Source organism: Mobula birostris, chromosome X (assembly GCF_030028105.1).
Source record: "Mobula birostris isolate sMobBir1 chromosome X, sMobBir1.hap1, whole genome shotgun sequence".
In the NCBI taxonomy this organism is placed as follows: domain Eukaryota; kingdom Metazoa; phylum Chordata; class Chondrichthyes; order Myliobatiformes; family Myliobatidae; genus Mobula; species Mobula birostris.
The window spans coordinates 45,594,417-45,611,102 of NC_092402.1; the positions used below are offsets into that span (position 1 = coordinate 45,594,417).

General features: G+C 39.1%; 1 protein-coding gene across 18 annotated transcripts in view; it reads left to right on the top strand.

Annotated features, from left to right (window-relative positions):
- Positions 1-16,686, top strand: part of raraa (retinoic acid receptor, alpha a) — an 866,000-nt gene that overhangs the window by 620,567 nt on the left and 228,747 nt on the right. The window contains exon 1 of one of the 18 annotated variants that reach the window (XM_072249117.1): positions 3,934-4,084. The exons of the other annotated variants lie outside the window; for them this stretch is intronic. The gene's annotated coding sequence lies outside the window, so the exon portion shown is untranslated. Of the gene's footprint in view, positions 1-3,933; positions 4,085-16,686 lie in introns of those variants that run through there. 18 annotated transcript variants of the gene reach the window in all.

Below are 16,686 nucleotides of genomic sequence, written 5' to 3' on the forward strand. Positions count from 1 at the left end.
CTGGGTTCCCCCCCCACTTTTCCTTCTCCCTAGGCCTCCTGTCCCATGATCCTCTCGTATCCCTTTTGCCAATCACCCTTTCCAGCTCTTGGCTCCATCCCTCCCCCTCCTGTCTTCTCCTATCATTTTGGATCTCCTGCTCCCCCTCCCACTTTCAAATCTCTTACTCACTCGTCCTTCAGTTAGTCCTGACGAAGGGTCTCGGCCTGAAACGTCGACTGTACCTCTTCCTAGAGATGCTGCCTGGCCTGCTGCGTTCACCAGCAACTTTGAGGTGTGTTGCTTGAATTTCCAACATCTGCAGAATTCCTTGTGTTTGCATTTTTAAAATAGTGAGAGTGTTCATAGATTTATGGACTGTTCAGAAATCTGATGGTGGAGGGGAAGATTCTGTTCCTAAAACATTTGAGTGTGCACCTTCAGACTCCTGTACCTGCTCTCTGATGGTTGTTATGAGAAGAGGGCATGACCTGGATCGTGAAGGTCCTTAATGATGGCCCTTTGGGAAAAAATGTGGTATTGAAGCACAGGGATCTCTTTTCTCTGCTAGTCTAAATATTGCAGTCAAGCCTCACTCCACCCTTGAACATATAATCTAGGTTGACACTCTGATGCTTGACTGAGGAACTATTGCAGTCTCAGCAACGCTATCTTTGACGGAGACATTGTGCTGACGCGTTTCTACCTTCCCAGATAGAATGCACAAACACCCGTTTTACCATATGAATACAAGAAGAGAGTGAACTTTCCCTTATCTTTAAGAATTGGACTGATGATGCAAGTCAGAATATTTCTACAATATTATTGCATCATGGTAAATGAAGAGAGAATCTTTATAAAGGATCAGAGTTACTGGATAGAAGATTTCTGCTGTTTTAATTCAAAGCTCTCGAGCTTGAAGCTGTTCCATGTGTTTCATAGATGAGACTGGGCATAGATATTTGTGGAAGCATTAATTCAACCAGTCAACTAACATTAAGGTGAAAAAGAAATGTGCCAAGTTTTAGTGGAGTATGTGGAGTATTTTCTGCAGAATGAACTAAAACCATTGTGTAAATGATGAGCTGCTGTACTTAAAGAAAATTTGACTCATAATTCAAATAATGAAAATGCTGAAACCTCATCATATTCAGGTTGTGTTAAGTTACGCTTGATAGCAATAAATATCCTTGCATTAGAATGGCATTTCTGCCATCTCTTTGAAATAATAAATGGAAGATTTATTACCAGCTACTTGCATAATAGTCCAATCATTGCAAGTACAAAAGCAAAACCAACTATCTGCCCAAGGTGTTTGTATCTTTCATTGGTCAGGGCACTGAGAACAGGAGTTGTTAGATCATTGTACAAATCTACAAGATGTTGGTGAGACTGCAGATTGTACGTAGTCCTGCTCTCCTCACTACTGGAAATATATCCTTAAACTAGAAAGTATAGAGAAAAAATTCCAAAAAATGTTACTAAGGCTGGAGGACTTAAGTTATAAGGAATGACTGACTAGGCTGTTTTTTTCCCCTCCAGAGCATAGGAGGCTGAAAGAGGTATGCAAAATCATTAGAGGCACGATGAGGCAAATGGTCACAATCTTCAACCTAGCGTAGTGGGCATAGCTAAAACCAGAGGGAATAGCTTTTAGGTGAGAGGGGAAAGATTTAAAGAGGAAGCAAGGGGCAAGTTTTTCCATAAAGAAGGTGATGGAAATGGAAGAAGCTGTAAATGACGAAGCTATGGAAAATAGAGGTGGGTACAATTACAGCTTTTAAAGGACATTTGGGCAAGTATGTGAATTGGAAAGATATAGAGGGTAAGAGCCAAACGAAGGCAAATGGGTCAAGGTCAGATAGGCATCTTGGTTGGCATGGATGAGGTGGGCTGAAGTGCCTGTTACTGTGCTGTATGACTCTAAGACTCTAACAAAAAGATAGATATAGTCGGACCACTGGGTGAGCTACTATAGTTTCTCCCACTGCTTTGATTAGTATTTAATCTTTGTATTTTTCAACCCAACAGCTTTTGTTTGTAATTAGAAGTATCAGCTTGTTTGAGCACATTTTGTTGATATTACATTCAAATGAACTACGGTATAAGAGAGAGCATGCAATATAGTCTTCATTTTACTGATTTCAGTAAATATTACAGAATGGTGGAAAGACAAGTGAATATGAAACCTGTACTTGATGAATGAATCAAGGTAATAAGAGTTTCTAGGAACTCGTATTGTGACTAACGTCAAATATTCCTGTCTTTTTTGTGATATTGAGCATTTCCTGTTTTCTGCCTATCTAATGTTTCATATGCTGTAAAACCTTATCTCTCTTGCTTCACACCCTTGATAATTTCCACCTCCTGCCTACAAACCACCCCACCCCCACCCCCACAGCCTCTATCTTCATGTTCTGTGCCAATCTATCACCACTGGAGGCTAGCACGATGAAATCACATCCATTACTGTGCAAGTATTCCTGACAATGAAATTATTTCATGGTTACTGAATTATTATTGAGCCTGCAACATTTAATAATCTACCTCAACAGACATTGGGATTGACAGTGTGCTGGGTAGTTTTAGCAATTCATGTTTCACTGTACTGCTGCTTTTTCAAGTAAAATTGCATTGAAATAATTAACATTGCATTTGTTTTATGTTAAGTAATGTGAATATTGATTGGCCAATATAATCAAAAGGATTATTATCCATACAACTGATTGCTATGTCAGCTTTGTAGGATGCTGTGTTCAGATAAACAATGAGAAAATTAAAGCTTAAAATTTTTCAATCCAAAGCCCAACTGTCCTCAATCTAACCACTTACAATTTCAGGGGATAACATCCACTTTGGGGTCAGGAGCTGATTCAGTCATTTTAAATGGGTGGCAGACCTCAAAAGGATGCTCTGGCCTTTGGAGTGTTGTGGAACAGGGGTAGGGAAGCTGGATCTATAAATCAGTATCTTTACAGCATTACTTGCGAATAGAGGGGAACGTAAGTGTTTCTCCTCAGTCTGTCATTCGTCATGCTTGCTCATGTTATGTTTGTTGTCGAACAGATGGCCATTCAGCTCATTGAGTTTATGCCAGTTCTTAGAGTATTCTCATCAGTCCTGTTTTCCTCTTTATTTCCTTGTAATCTATTCAGTCATATGTCCATCAACTCTCCTCCACAGTTCTTCTGTCACCTAGAGGTAATTTATGTGGCCAATTGACCTAGCAGCATATCTTTGGAAGGAAATGGAGGTACCAGGGAAGTCCATGTAGTCACATAGAAACTTCACAAAAGCAGCATCCAAGGTCTGGATTGAACTGGGGTCACTGCTACACCGCTCCGTGTTGTCCCCTTACTGACCAGAGCTTGCAGGTTCTCCAGGCTCCTTTCCCTCACAATGATGATCATTAGCAGGTCTCTGGGATCCTGTCATCTATGATCAACATGGAACCAACCTCAACATTCATTTCCCAAATCTCTGTCACTGCTGCATTTTCTTGCTGCTCCACTATGAGCTTTTACTGTCATCTCTCTTGGCCAACAAGCATGATCCCTCTTGGTTGAGATTTTTAACATTGTAGATGACAAGAATTAAGGTGTAGGCTACGTAGTTATAAATAAAATCAGACGTCTGTGGACAAATATGTTATTCATCTTGTCAGGTTTCCTTTCTTTCTGTGCCATTGATCAACGTCATGAATCCTGAATTTGTTAAATTTTCAAGCTCTGGATGTTGTCACCAAGGCCAACATTAATTGCTCATCCCTCAGTGACCTTGAACTGAATCAACCATGTTGATAATTCTGGATTTGCACATAGGCCAAGCTGGATAGGGCACCCTTAAAAGCCTTTTGAGAATCAGATGGGTTTCTGTGAAAATAGTTTTGGTGTCATTACTAATGATGTGCCTTTTAATTTCTGTATTACTAACTGAATTCGTATTCCATCATAGAGGGATTTGAACACTGTCAACAGAGTTGTCAACACTCTCAAAATGCTAGAGGAACTTCAGCAGCCTTTGGAGAGGAGTAATCGCTTGACATTTTGGGCCAAGACCCTTCATCGGGACTAGAAAGGAAGGAGGCAGAAGACAAAAAAAAAAGGTGGAGGGAGGGAAGGAGGCCAACCTTCTTATTTCGGCTATGGACTACTAACCTCTTCCAGCATTAAGGCTGCCCTTTTCTATCCCTAATAACTGATTTTACCTGTACCAAAATTCATTAACTACCAAAGCTTTTTTATCCATGCCTTTGTTACTGCAAGTCTTCAGAATCCCTGTATCCATTGTAGTTGTGAAACTGAATTGTTAGTGGATAGGGATATTATGATTCCAATATAACACTGAAGGGACAAGGCAAGTGCAGGTGACCGTTCTAGATTTCTTGAGTATTGCACTGCAAGAGGAAAGAAAGGAATATTCATAGGTCTAATTACTTCTGTGAACCCTATAGGTACAAAGATGAACATTTGACACATCCTTTAAATTTGAAGAAATCTGGCAACATTTTATTCAATATTTCCATATGATTTGATTTATTGATTTTTGTACTGACTCTCCTCCAGTTATTTTTCCGAAATTTTGGATTTGATCAGGAAGTTTTTCTTTCCTTGGTTTTACTCTCAGGATGGACTGCCCAGTCCCTTTTTTTTTCTTTTTTGTTTTTTGATTGTATAGAACAATGTTTTTTTTTCTCGATAATGAATATCAGCTTATTCCAGATCCAGTTCCCCAGAAGAAAAACTGGAATTCCTCCAGAATAATCACGAATGTTCACCTCACCTCTTTCACACAATGCTCACATTATAATTAATACAATTATTATTCATGAATTTAAATGTCACAATAATAATTTCTATGACATGATTCTGCAATATAGTAATACATTCCGAGACATTTCACATTTCACAAATGTGACATTTCACATTTCACAAGCCTTTTCACCATCACTCCTTTTCATTGCCTCACAATTTTTCACTGGTTGGAATGAGGTCAAAAAAACAACTTTGTTAAATGAAAAGTGACTTGTTCCTAACTTTCATTTTACAGCTAAATTTATTTGGCTTTCCCATTGCCTTCCCAAGATTCATCTTTCATATGAACTGGGTTGTGAATTATTATTTCATGATTGGAGGCCATTTGACACATCTTGTCCATGCCAGCACTCAGTGGAGCAATCCTATCAATCCCATTCTCCGTCTTATTTCTCTAATGCCCTCAGTTTATTCTCTATGACGTGCCCATCAAATTCCTTTTAATTATTTTGCCACTCATTTGTACAGAAGGGTAGCCAGTTAATCCCATTGCATACCCTTGAGAGGAAGCCATCGACCAAGTGGAAACTCATGTAGTCACAGGAAGAATATGCAAACTCTGCACAGACAGTACCCAAAGTGGGGATGGTACTTAGATCCTTGGAGTTGCAACGCAACAGCACAAACTGCTGCACCACTGTGCCTCCCTTCTACATATTATGTTATACAGTAGAAATTTCTTGATATCTATGATTACAGTAAACAAATTTGGTTGTAAAACTAATACATTCAAATCAGATGTGAACAATGAAGCTTGTAAAACGTATTTTATGAAAAACAAGATGCATCACAGGGGACCAAATGGCAGAGGTTAAGGTACTTCTGTCGTTAATGCTGTATAGTACTGTGCAAAAGTCTTAGGCACGTTTGATTCCAAACAACACACACAAAGTGCTGGTGGAACGCAGCAGGCCAGACAGCATCCATAGGAAGAAGCACAGTCGATGCTTGAGGCCGAGACCCTCGCGGCCTGAAACGTCAACTGTGCTTCTTCCTATGGATGCTGTCTGGCCTGCTGCGTTCCACCAGCATTTTGTGTGTGTTGCTTGAATTTCCAGCATCTGCAGATTCCTTCGTGTTTGATTCCAAACAATTGGTTTATTGATCATGATAGAATGTCTCTCTGGTAGTTCCCGCTCCCTCCCCTCTCCCTTCCCTCTTTCCCAACCATGATTTCCCCTTTCCCGCTCTCAATCCACAATAGAGACCCATATCAGAATCAGGTTTATCAGCACTCTCATATGTCATGAAATTTGTTTTTTTTTGCCGTAGTACTGCAGTACAATACATAAAATTACTACAGTACTGTGCAAAAGTCTTGGGCTCCCTAGCTATATATTTGTGCACAGCTGCACTCCATTTTGGGGGAGTGTTTCCCCGGTCACAATTCAGCACATTAATATTTAATCCAAGTTTCTTGGACAATTTGATTTCAAATTCCTTGTTCTCCCCTCATTTCTTGAAGATAACAATTCTTTGCTTTCATAACTCCTTACCAGCCACTGTTCCACTGCTCCTGTACAGGTTTTTTCACTTCACCCAAGTGGCTAGTATTAATCTGATGGGCGTGCTAGTGCATCTTGGCAAGCCATTAAATCAAGGGGCAATGGAGAGGGTAAGGAGCTGGCATCTGAGAGATTACGGCATAATCCAGACCATTTTCCATTCAATATTGTATGGACCATTCTAAATATTTAATCAGTAATAGGAATGATTTTTGATGTTCCTTCCATTAAATTTGCACAATGGTCAATCCTTAATGCTTCAACTGAATTTATTTTGCTGAATTAGGATAAGCAAAGTAGTTATCCTGGAATCACCTTTGTTCAGTAGGGAAACTCACTGAATCATCAGGATAACCAACTAATATATATTAAAAAAATCAGACTTATCCAGACACAAGAAAGTCTGCAAATACTAGAAATCCAAGCAACACACGCAAAATGCTGGAGGAACTCAGCAGGTCAGTCAGCATCTATGGAAATCAGTAAACAGTCAATGTTTTGGGCCAAAGCCCTTCCTCAGGATTGAAAAGAAATGGGGAGGATGCCAGAATTAAAAAAGGTGGGGGGAGGGGAAGGAGGCTAGCTAGAAGGTGATAGGTGAAGCTAAGTGGGTGGGAAAGGTAAAGGGCTGGGGAAGAAGGAATCTGATAGGAGAGGAGAGTGGACCATGGGAGAAAGGGAAGCTGGGGGGGGGGGGAACTATTGTTCCAAGCAGACACTGCATTTTCTGTGCTTTTATTCAGATCAGTCTATTATTTTATTAATAATTTCCAACTCATTTCAATCTTCTGAATAAAAGCATTTTTGATGTACTGTAGTTCAATCCTTTGAAGTCGGCAGGGATCTACAGTTAATGAGAAAATCTGCCGATTCTGGGATCTAGAATAATTAGGAGTTATCGGTTAGTATTGTTATAAGAATGATCCAACATGGTGCCGCATTGTTCACAATGTTTATTCTAGATAGCGGCCTTCAGGTACTGAGGGTGCTTACTGGTGTTTAGTATGGAGCAAAACTGGAAAAGCTTTAAAAAGTTCTTCACTTACATTATTATCAACCATTACTTGAGGTACTTCATGTGTAGTTACAAAATAATAAATATGATTAAAGTATATTTGGAAGTGAATGGGATGGAACCTTGTAGTTTCATCGAGTGCCAGATGAAATCTAATTGCTATATTGTTCTATGCCTAAAAAGGGTGTGTCAGATGCTCAATATAACTTTGCTGATTACTGACTTGGCAAAATGCTATCTTTTTTTTCTTCTTCTGACTTTGGAATATTGAAGCTTTTGCACTTAAGTGCTAGAAATAAACTTGCTGTCTGAAATTCCACAATTAACTTTCAACATCTAACCTTGTCATCTGTTTACAGCACAGAAATAGGCCATTCACCCAGAAAGTCAATGCCAGTCTTTATGTTCCAATGAAAGTGAGTGTACCTTAGTTATTAAAGAACACAGGTGGTGGGAAGGAAAGAAATGAAGCCTGAGTCCTCCAGATAGTTCCTTCCCACAACTGACTGAGGTCTCTGCAATCTTTCTGGTCCCTTGCATGTCTCCAGTTTTAAATAGTGGATTTTAGTTAAAGGTTTAAAAATTAGCTTTATTTGTCACATGTACAACAAAACATAGAGTGAAATGCATTGTTTGCACAAAATCAAATCCGCTAGGTCTGCAAAAGTCGTCATACTTCTAGGACCAACATAGCATGCCACAATTTACTGATCCTAACCATACGTTTGGAATGTGCGAGAAAGTTGGAGCACTCGGAGGAAACCGTGCAGTAACAAGGAGAATGTACAAAATCCTTAACAGACAGCAGCAGGAATCAAACCAATCTTATAGCTGGCACTGTAAAGCAATGTTGTGACCACTATTCTACCATGCCATACTTCACCCCTTTCACTTAATTGTCATTCCTTCACTGGAATTTCCTCCTTACTTGAAACTGCTGAGTGCTGCAACAGGGCCAAGTTATTTTCTTTTACTAAGTGTTTAGTTCATGTCCTATTTTTTTCCTTTCATGTATGGTGTCAAACCTTATTTGCTAATACTGCTGTGATGCACCTTCATACTATTGAAATGGAAATGGTTGTTAGTTGCTAGCTACAGGTTACAGATGGGCAGAAATTGTTTGCAAAACAGTTTAGCAATCTGTATTTTGGTGCAGAAATGGAAACAGATCAATGTAGTTTAAAAAGCTAAGCATCTTACATATTTGTGGTTATTGTACAAGTTGTTTCCTACTCAGAATGTATCATTGCATTAATAGAACATTGTTGGAATGTGAAGCTGACTACCGCAGGATACAGTTAAAAAAATTACATTGGTGCATTAAACGGGAAGCTGGATAAACACGAGGCATAATACCTAGAAGTGTGGTGTTTTTACTGGTTTATTCATTGGTTTATCGATGTCACATGTAGCAAGGTACAGTGAAAAACTTTGTTCTGCATGACATCCATACAGATTATTTCATCACATCAGTGCATTGACATAGTACAAGGGAAAACAAGGACAGAATGCAAAATAATGTGTTAAAGTTACAGAGGAAGTGCAGTGCAGACAAATAGATGCAAGGCCATAACAAGGTAGGTTGTGAATTCATAAGTCCATTTTATTGCACTAGTCTTATAACAGTGGGATAGAATCTGTCCTTGAGCCTGGTGTTATGTGCTTTCAGGCTTTTATGGGAGGGAGAAGAAGAGAGAGATGGGTGGGGTATTTGATTATGTTGGCTGCTTTACCAAGGCATCGAGAAGTGTAGACAGAGTCCATGGAGGGAAAGCTGGTTTCTCTGATGTGTCGGGATATGTCCACAATTCTCTGCAGTTTCTTGTGGTCTCAGGCAGCACAGTTGCCATACCAAGCTGTGATGCACCAGGAGAGGATGCTTTCTGTGGTGCATTGATAAAAATTGGTGAGGGTCAAGTTAAAAAAAGTTATACTCAAGTTAAAAGCAAATGTTAGAAAAAACTGCAACTGAGGCATTGCAGCACTGTTTGTTACTCGATATGAGACACATTTATGGCAGTTGCTGCTATAAATGTGGACATGGGAATATGCAGTGGGAAAGATTACAGGGTGTATGTAAAGATGTAAGAGTATTATTAAAAAGATCTGTCTGAAATCTTTGGAACTAAACAGCATTTAAAGTATAGGTTGATTCATGCTATAAACATTGATTTTTGACAGTGACATTTTTGTATATACACATACTCTTGTCATTTGTTGCTAATTCAAATGATTGTATGCAGTATAAAATGTTCAATGCATGATTTTATTGCATTTATCTAAATACCGGAGTTCTGGCAATCCACAGAAACATCGAATCCCTTTTAGTTGAAATTCTAAATGCAAGCATTTGCATTTTGGTTATTTTTAGATTGAGGATATTCAAACAGAAGATCTTCCATTGTATTATTAGATGTAGAATGACAAACAACTAAACAAATAATACGTGAAAACTATGAGTCAGAGATTGGTTTTAGAACCGTTAACAAAGAATTCAGCAGTGTGGCTATTGGCTCTGCAAGATATTTTAGCTGAAAATGCATTATGTGATTGTTCAGTTAAATGTTTGACTTAGCAGGCAAAGCAATTTGGTACCAGCATTGAGATCAGATAATGGATGAAATTGGCAGGTCTCAAGTGCTATTACTTGCAGGAGGAAGGGTCATTGTGGGGGGTGGTGTGATGAGGGGAAGGCGGCAGGGTGGTCTGCATTGGATGTAATAATTATTGCCCTTGTGTTGCTATGGGAGCACTGTAGGGATGCTTCTTGAGCGATTTTGCATTTTATTAGAGTGTGATCAACAAAATAAATGGTTTATTTGAACGTTTGTCAACAGGAAGTGCTTGCCTGCAAATGGCTTCAGACTAATGAAGCTTTTAACTGGTAGTATTCCATGGTTATGCCTTGTCTGTTGAATTCTGCTTGAAGTAGCCTCTAAGGGAGGTTAAAGGTTATTTGCAGATGTCAACATTTCATTCAAAAATTGAGGTTTCATTTTAGGGGTTGTGGTAAGGAGCTCAAGGACATGCTAATACCTATTTAGTTTCAGGAGGTTAAGAATTTTCCTTTAAATGAAAGGAGTCTGTAGTAAGGATTGTCTCTTGTCTCTTCAGTTTATGCCATTTATCTTCTCTGTTACTTTGCGCTGCTTGTCACATCTCATTCCCTTTGTTGTTGTAACAGATGGGTTTGATGAATCTCTTCCTCCACTCAGAAAGGTCACATTTGATTAAGGGTTTGGACTTAACCCCTTTAATCAGCAGAAACATGAAGTTATTGATTTTTCTCTTAGAAAAGAAGATTCAGAAAATGTATCGTTTGGCACCTCAAGTGAGGCTTTTGTTTCCTTCAGTTTGATTTTCAGTACATCTGCACTGGTTAAATTGAGCAGAGCAGTAATATTTTACGTGTGTGTGTGTATGTGCGCACACACATAAGTGTGTCTGAGAAAGAGATATTAAGAAATAATGATGGATGTCTTAGTACGTTCACACTTAAACTGAAACTACTGAACAATGCAGTTAGCTTTGAAAATGTTGTTTGTGTTGTGACTGGAGGCACTGGAAGTATTGGTTGCCGATCTGTAACTGGTGGTAGATATGGTGGGAACAGCTTCAGATGATGAATTAAGAATCACATTGGCACTCATTAAGAGATTTTGGCATGTGCGCTTTTTTTCTTTGCAATAGCCATGACAATGATCTATGATGTTTTAATGAAATCGTACATTTAATCCAGAACCCAATGACGAGGAATTTTAATTTCCTGGCTTGCGAGGAAGGCCAGGGATATTCTATGCTGAGTTAAAATGCTTAGACTGAAGTTGGAGGGGTTTATAGATCCTTTTGAATCACACCATTCAATTTTTCAATCTACGATATAAAATCCATCAGAGCTGATACAGTGTTACTGCGTTGTTCCTCGTAGCTATCCCATGGTGTCCATTCATCGTGGTAATGGATGTAATTAGAAACTCCTGCCTCAGTCACTTTAGCAGCGATATTTATTTCAGATTGAGCTCTTATTATCTCCTGTGCGCTGTGGGACATTTCTGGCTTACTCCTTTGAAGTAAGCCACTGCCTGTTGCGACAGGTAGTAGTTTAACCAGCGTGTCTGATTGTGAGATTTACCTATTCAATGTCAGGAGGAACTTAGGGGAAAAAATTAAAACTCCCCCACTCTGCAGTGTTCCATGCACAAGAGAATCATCTTCTGCTGTTGAACTGAGAACTGACAAGCAGTTGCATTCCTGAACTACTGTTGTTGTGCTGCCCGCTAGTAAGATTTGAATTATTCCTTTAGCTGAGGTTTTGCATCCTTTTGTTGTAGAACATACATACCAAAACATAATGAAAGGTAATTCCTGAGCTGTTGGGGCAGGTCTGCTTTAGAAATAGTATTATTAATTGCAACAAAGTAATATGCTTTGCATTAGATAGAAAGAAGCTGAACATTGCTTGTGGAGTGTCTGTAATCATATTTCATATTATAGCTTTGTATAGAGTAAATTATTAGCTGTATCACAAAGAAATGTGGTAATTTAATATAATTGCAACTCATGCTGGTCCTGAAAGAAATACTGGACACATTGACAACCTACAGAAATATATGTCAGCAGGAATTGGCTTGACTGGGGTGACAATAGGTATATGATGTAACTGACGCTTTGGCCAGGGAGATGAAAGCCTCCTGCTTGACATCCAGTCATCCCTGGTGGAAAATATGCCTTCAGAGATGTGATGCTGGAGAAGTATGTTTGTTGTCCAGATTCACTCATGAAGAATGAGTAGTTGGATGAGGTTCAGAAAAAAAACCACCCAGCCCTATGGAAATAGACTCCAGCTGGAGCCAGCTTCCCCAAGAGAGGAGGAGGGAAAATAACTTCAAACAAGATACAAGCCACATTACATCTCCCTGTTTATGCCTCCAGGACCAGCTCATTATTGTGTAGGAGTAAAATTTAACAATGTTTGCAGGAATGGTACCCTTTATGACACGAATATCTGTAAAAATTCACATCTTGTAACACAAATGCTTCCCAAATTATTTGCAAACATTTCAATTTTCATTATTGTCATTGGTTATGGTATGTGGATTATCTCATCTGGTTGGTTAGTGTCTGTACTCCTGAACTTTCTACTCAAATTCTGTTTATTTCATTTCTGTCTTTAAGGAATTAATGTTTGCTCAGAAATGGTTCTGTAGATGCCGGGTACTCACTATTACACATCCATGGGATTTCTACGCCTACACCAATTGTGTTCATTTAATAAACATATATATGTACTTTCTGTGAGAATGTGGATTACAATCAGGAGCAGAACCTTGAAAATTGCCCCTCATTTTGTTAGCTCTTTCACTAATGTTGTGTCAGTTCCGAACAAAGTAACAGCATTTTGCGTAAACTTGCAGCTGCCTGGTGACTGGTATATCCTTCAAATAATTATAGCCCTGACTATCTAATTTACAGCAACTATGCATGCAGACTATATTAGTGGGTTTTCTGACCTCACATTTAGGACATAAGAAGTGTAGTTAAGCCACTTGGACCCTACCCTGCCATTCAATAAGATTATGGCTGAATTGCCTTTTTGTGCCCCATTACCACCTTTCCAGTGGTCTGATATCCACTCTTTGCCTCCCTTTTACTCTTTATATATCTGGAAAAATCTTTTGGTATCCTCTTTTATATTATTGGCTAGCTTACCTTCTTACTTCTTTATACTCCTTATTGCTTTTTTAGTTGTTTTCTGTTGCTTTTTAAAAGCTCCCTAATCCTCTAGCTTCCACAAACTCTTGCTATCTTGCTATCCTTTTCTTTTTATATAGTCTTTGACTTGTTAGCCACAGTTACCTCATCTTCCCTTTAGAATACTACTTCTTCTTTGGGATGTATCTATCCTGTGCCTTCCACATTGCACTTAGAAATTCCAGCCATTGCTGCTCTGCCATCATCTCTGCTAATGTCCCTTTCCAATCAACTGTGGCCAGCTCCTCTCGCTTGCCTTTGTCGTTACCTTTACTCAACTGTAGTTCCGATACATCCAAATTCAGTTTCTTCCTGTTGAACTACAAGGCGAATGCTATCATACTATGATCACTGCCACCTAAGGGTTCCTTTCCATACACTCCCTAATCAAGTCTGGTTCATTACATGACACCCAATCCAGAGTTGCCTTTTCCCTAGTGGGTTTGACCACAAGCTGCTCTAAGATGCCGTTTTATAGGCATTCTATAAACTACTTCTTTTGGGATCTAGCACCAAACTGATTTTCCTAGTCTACCTGCATATTGAAATCCCCCATGACTATTGTAACATTGCCCTTTTACATGCCTTTTCTATCTCCCATTGTAACTTGTACCTCACAAACTAGCTGCTGTTCGGAGGTCTGTATATAACTCATTTAACAAGCTGAACTGATTCTACAACCTACAGACTCACTCTTGATAACCCTTTACAACTCATTCTCAGTACTTTTTTTTATTTATTTGCACTATTTGTCTTTTGCACATTGTTTATCAGCCTTTATGTATATTTTTTCATAAATTCAATTGCATTACTTAACCTTCAAGTAAATGCCTGCAAAAAGTGAATCTGAAGGTAACAAGCAACGTACTTTGATAATATATTATACTTTGACATGAGCGTCTTTTTACCCTTGCAGTTTCTTTAACTTTTTTTTAAACAAGGAAATTATGTGCACCAAATTCTTGGAGTCTGGAATACCAACAAAGTACCTCATCCTTGCTCACCGAAATCAAAAGATAGAAATTGTGGTAATCGAATTCCCAGTTTTCAATAAGTGCTTGGCAGTAGACAAGGCAGTGAACTGATGGTCCAGGCTCGTAAGTTATCACACACTGGGTGTTAATCTCTTAAACAGGGGTGAGCTGTGGCCTTTCACAGTTGAATAGCTTTCTGATGTTCAGTTTGCTTGTTTGCATATGATATTGGTGATAATGCAAAGTTAGTGTCTTCATGAAGCAAGGTTGAAAATAAGACCACAACATTCCTGTGAAGTTTTAATTTTAATATGCACGATTATAGGTCACATTCATTAATGTTGACATTATACAGCATATTTCAATCCTCTAACAATTTAACTCCCACACTAAAGGCATTCTCAGCCACATGACCTTGAAAGGATTTACTTTGCTGTAATTCTTCTGACGGTTTCAATTAAAAGCCTCCATCATGTGAGGGCAGCAAAAGGGAGGAGAGGCTAAAACCCTTAAGAACAGTGTGAGGTAGGAAGGGGAGGAGAAGAAAGTATGTCAATGAGCTGAATAAGACAAGTAACAGAATACTCGGAGAAACATTTCTGTCTGTGTGGTCTTTCTCTGATCTGTATACAAGTTACTTGCAGGGTTGGAATGATGTGAGGAATATATTGCTGCATGTGTATGTGTGTGCACTGAGAAGGATTGCTTGGCATCTGATGAACAAAAAGAGTAACTGTTTTTATTTTGGCCTTGCTGTAAGAAACCTGACCCCCTCACTGCCTAATGCATAGATTGCACTTTGAGAAAGGCTTTCTGAGCTTGGGACTCATTCTGTTGGATTTCTTTGCATAAAGAGTGTTTAATACCACTACCTGCTCAGGTTGGTGTTTTTCAATAAAAAGTTATCAAGCCCAGATCAGAGGTGGAGAGGTCACAAATTTAAATTCCTCGGTGTTATCATTTCAGAGGACCTGCCTTGGGCCGAGCACATAAGTGCAATTACACAGAATGCCTGGCAGCACCTCTACTTTCATAGAAGTTTGCGAAGATTCGGCATGACATCTAAAACTTTGACAAACTTCTATAGATATGGGGTGGAAAGTACATTGACCGGCTGCATCACAGCCTGGTATGGAAACACCAATGCTTTTGAATGGAACATCCTACAAAAAGTAGTGAATATGGCAATGTCCATCATGGTAAAGCCCTCCCCACCATTGAGCGCATCTGTATGGAGTGTTGTCGCAAGGAAGCAGCATCCATCATCAGGGACCCGTCACCACCCAGGACATGCTCTCTTCATGCTGCTGCCATCAGGAAGAAGATACAGGAGCATCAGGACCCACACCGGGTTCAGGAACAGTTATTACCCTTCAATCATCAACCAGAGGGGATAACTTAACTCAACTTCACTTGCCCCATCACTGAACTGTTCCCATTACCAATGGACTCGCTTTCAAGGACACTTTATCTCATGTTCTCGATACTTATTACTTATTTATTTTTTCCTTTTTTTAATTTGCACAGTTTATTGTTTTTTGCACACTGGTTGTCTGCCCTGTTGAAGCAGCCTTTCATTGATTCTATTATGGTTATTGGATTTATTGAGTATACCTGTGACAAAATGAATGTCAGGGTTGTATATAGTGACATATATGTACTTCGATAATAAATTTACTTTGAACTTTGAAGACCTTGGCCTGTCAGTCATGTGCACTGAGAAGCTTTTTCCTGCGCATATGGCAACATTGTTCTGTTGTGCAGTAAAGTAATAGTCTTGTGTGTTTAACCTGTATTAATATTAATCTGTGGGACTGGAATGGTGAGTTAACCTTTGTAATATCCAGCTGTTTCACGCAAGTAATTTAACCAGCAACAGTTGTATGGCTCCATAACATCAGCTCATTTTTCTATGGAGGAAACTTAGCAACCATTTGTGCACAAGATCTGCCAAACTGTTAAATCAAATCATGGGAAAGAATGCTGCTCTAGGACAGATCAAGAAGGCCAAAATGGAAGAAAAGAATTTAATTATTTAGGGAAGGAAGGCCACATATAACGATAACTGTATTAACATTTGTTTGTAAGAATATTTTTAACTATGCTCATTATGGTTTTGCTTTGGCCAATTACTGTAATGTTTGCAATATTCTCTTTGATGTAATTCCTGTATGACTGGTCTGGGACTCAGATTTAATATAGCACAAAAAAATGAAATACTATTTGCTTTTTTTTTCTGCTTGCTATTTCTTTTCCTGCATTCTTGCTGCCCTGAAGGCAATGACTTTATTCTAGAATGAGATTTTACAGGCATCGTTTACCTGCTGGAGCCTTGCTTCAAGTGGATCAACATACACTGTTTGTGAAATTACAGTAAGAGCACGATATTTTACCCCACTGAATGTAGCTATTGTTTTGTCCAAGTCACTGGAGAGGAATGGAAATCTTGGTTGATGGGCAGCATGGTAGTGTAGCGGTTAGCGTTATGCTTTTACAGCTCCAGTGACCCAATTTGAATTCCTGCTTCTGTCTGTAAGGAGTTTGTACATGCTCCCTTTCACCACATGGCTTTCCTCAGGATGGTCTGGTTTCTTCCCGTGTTCCAAAAACGTACGAGTGTAATTTGGCAGCACAGGCTTGTTGGGCTG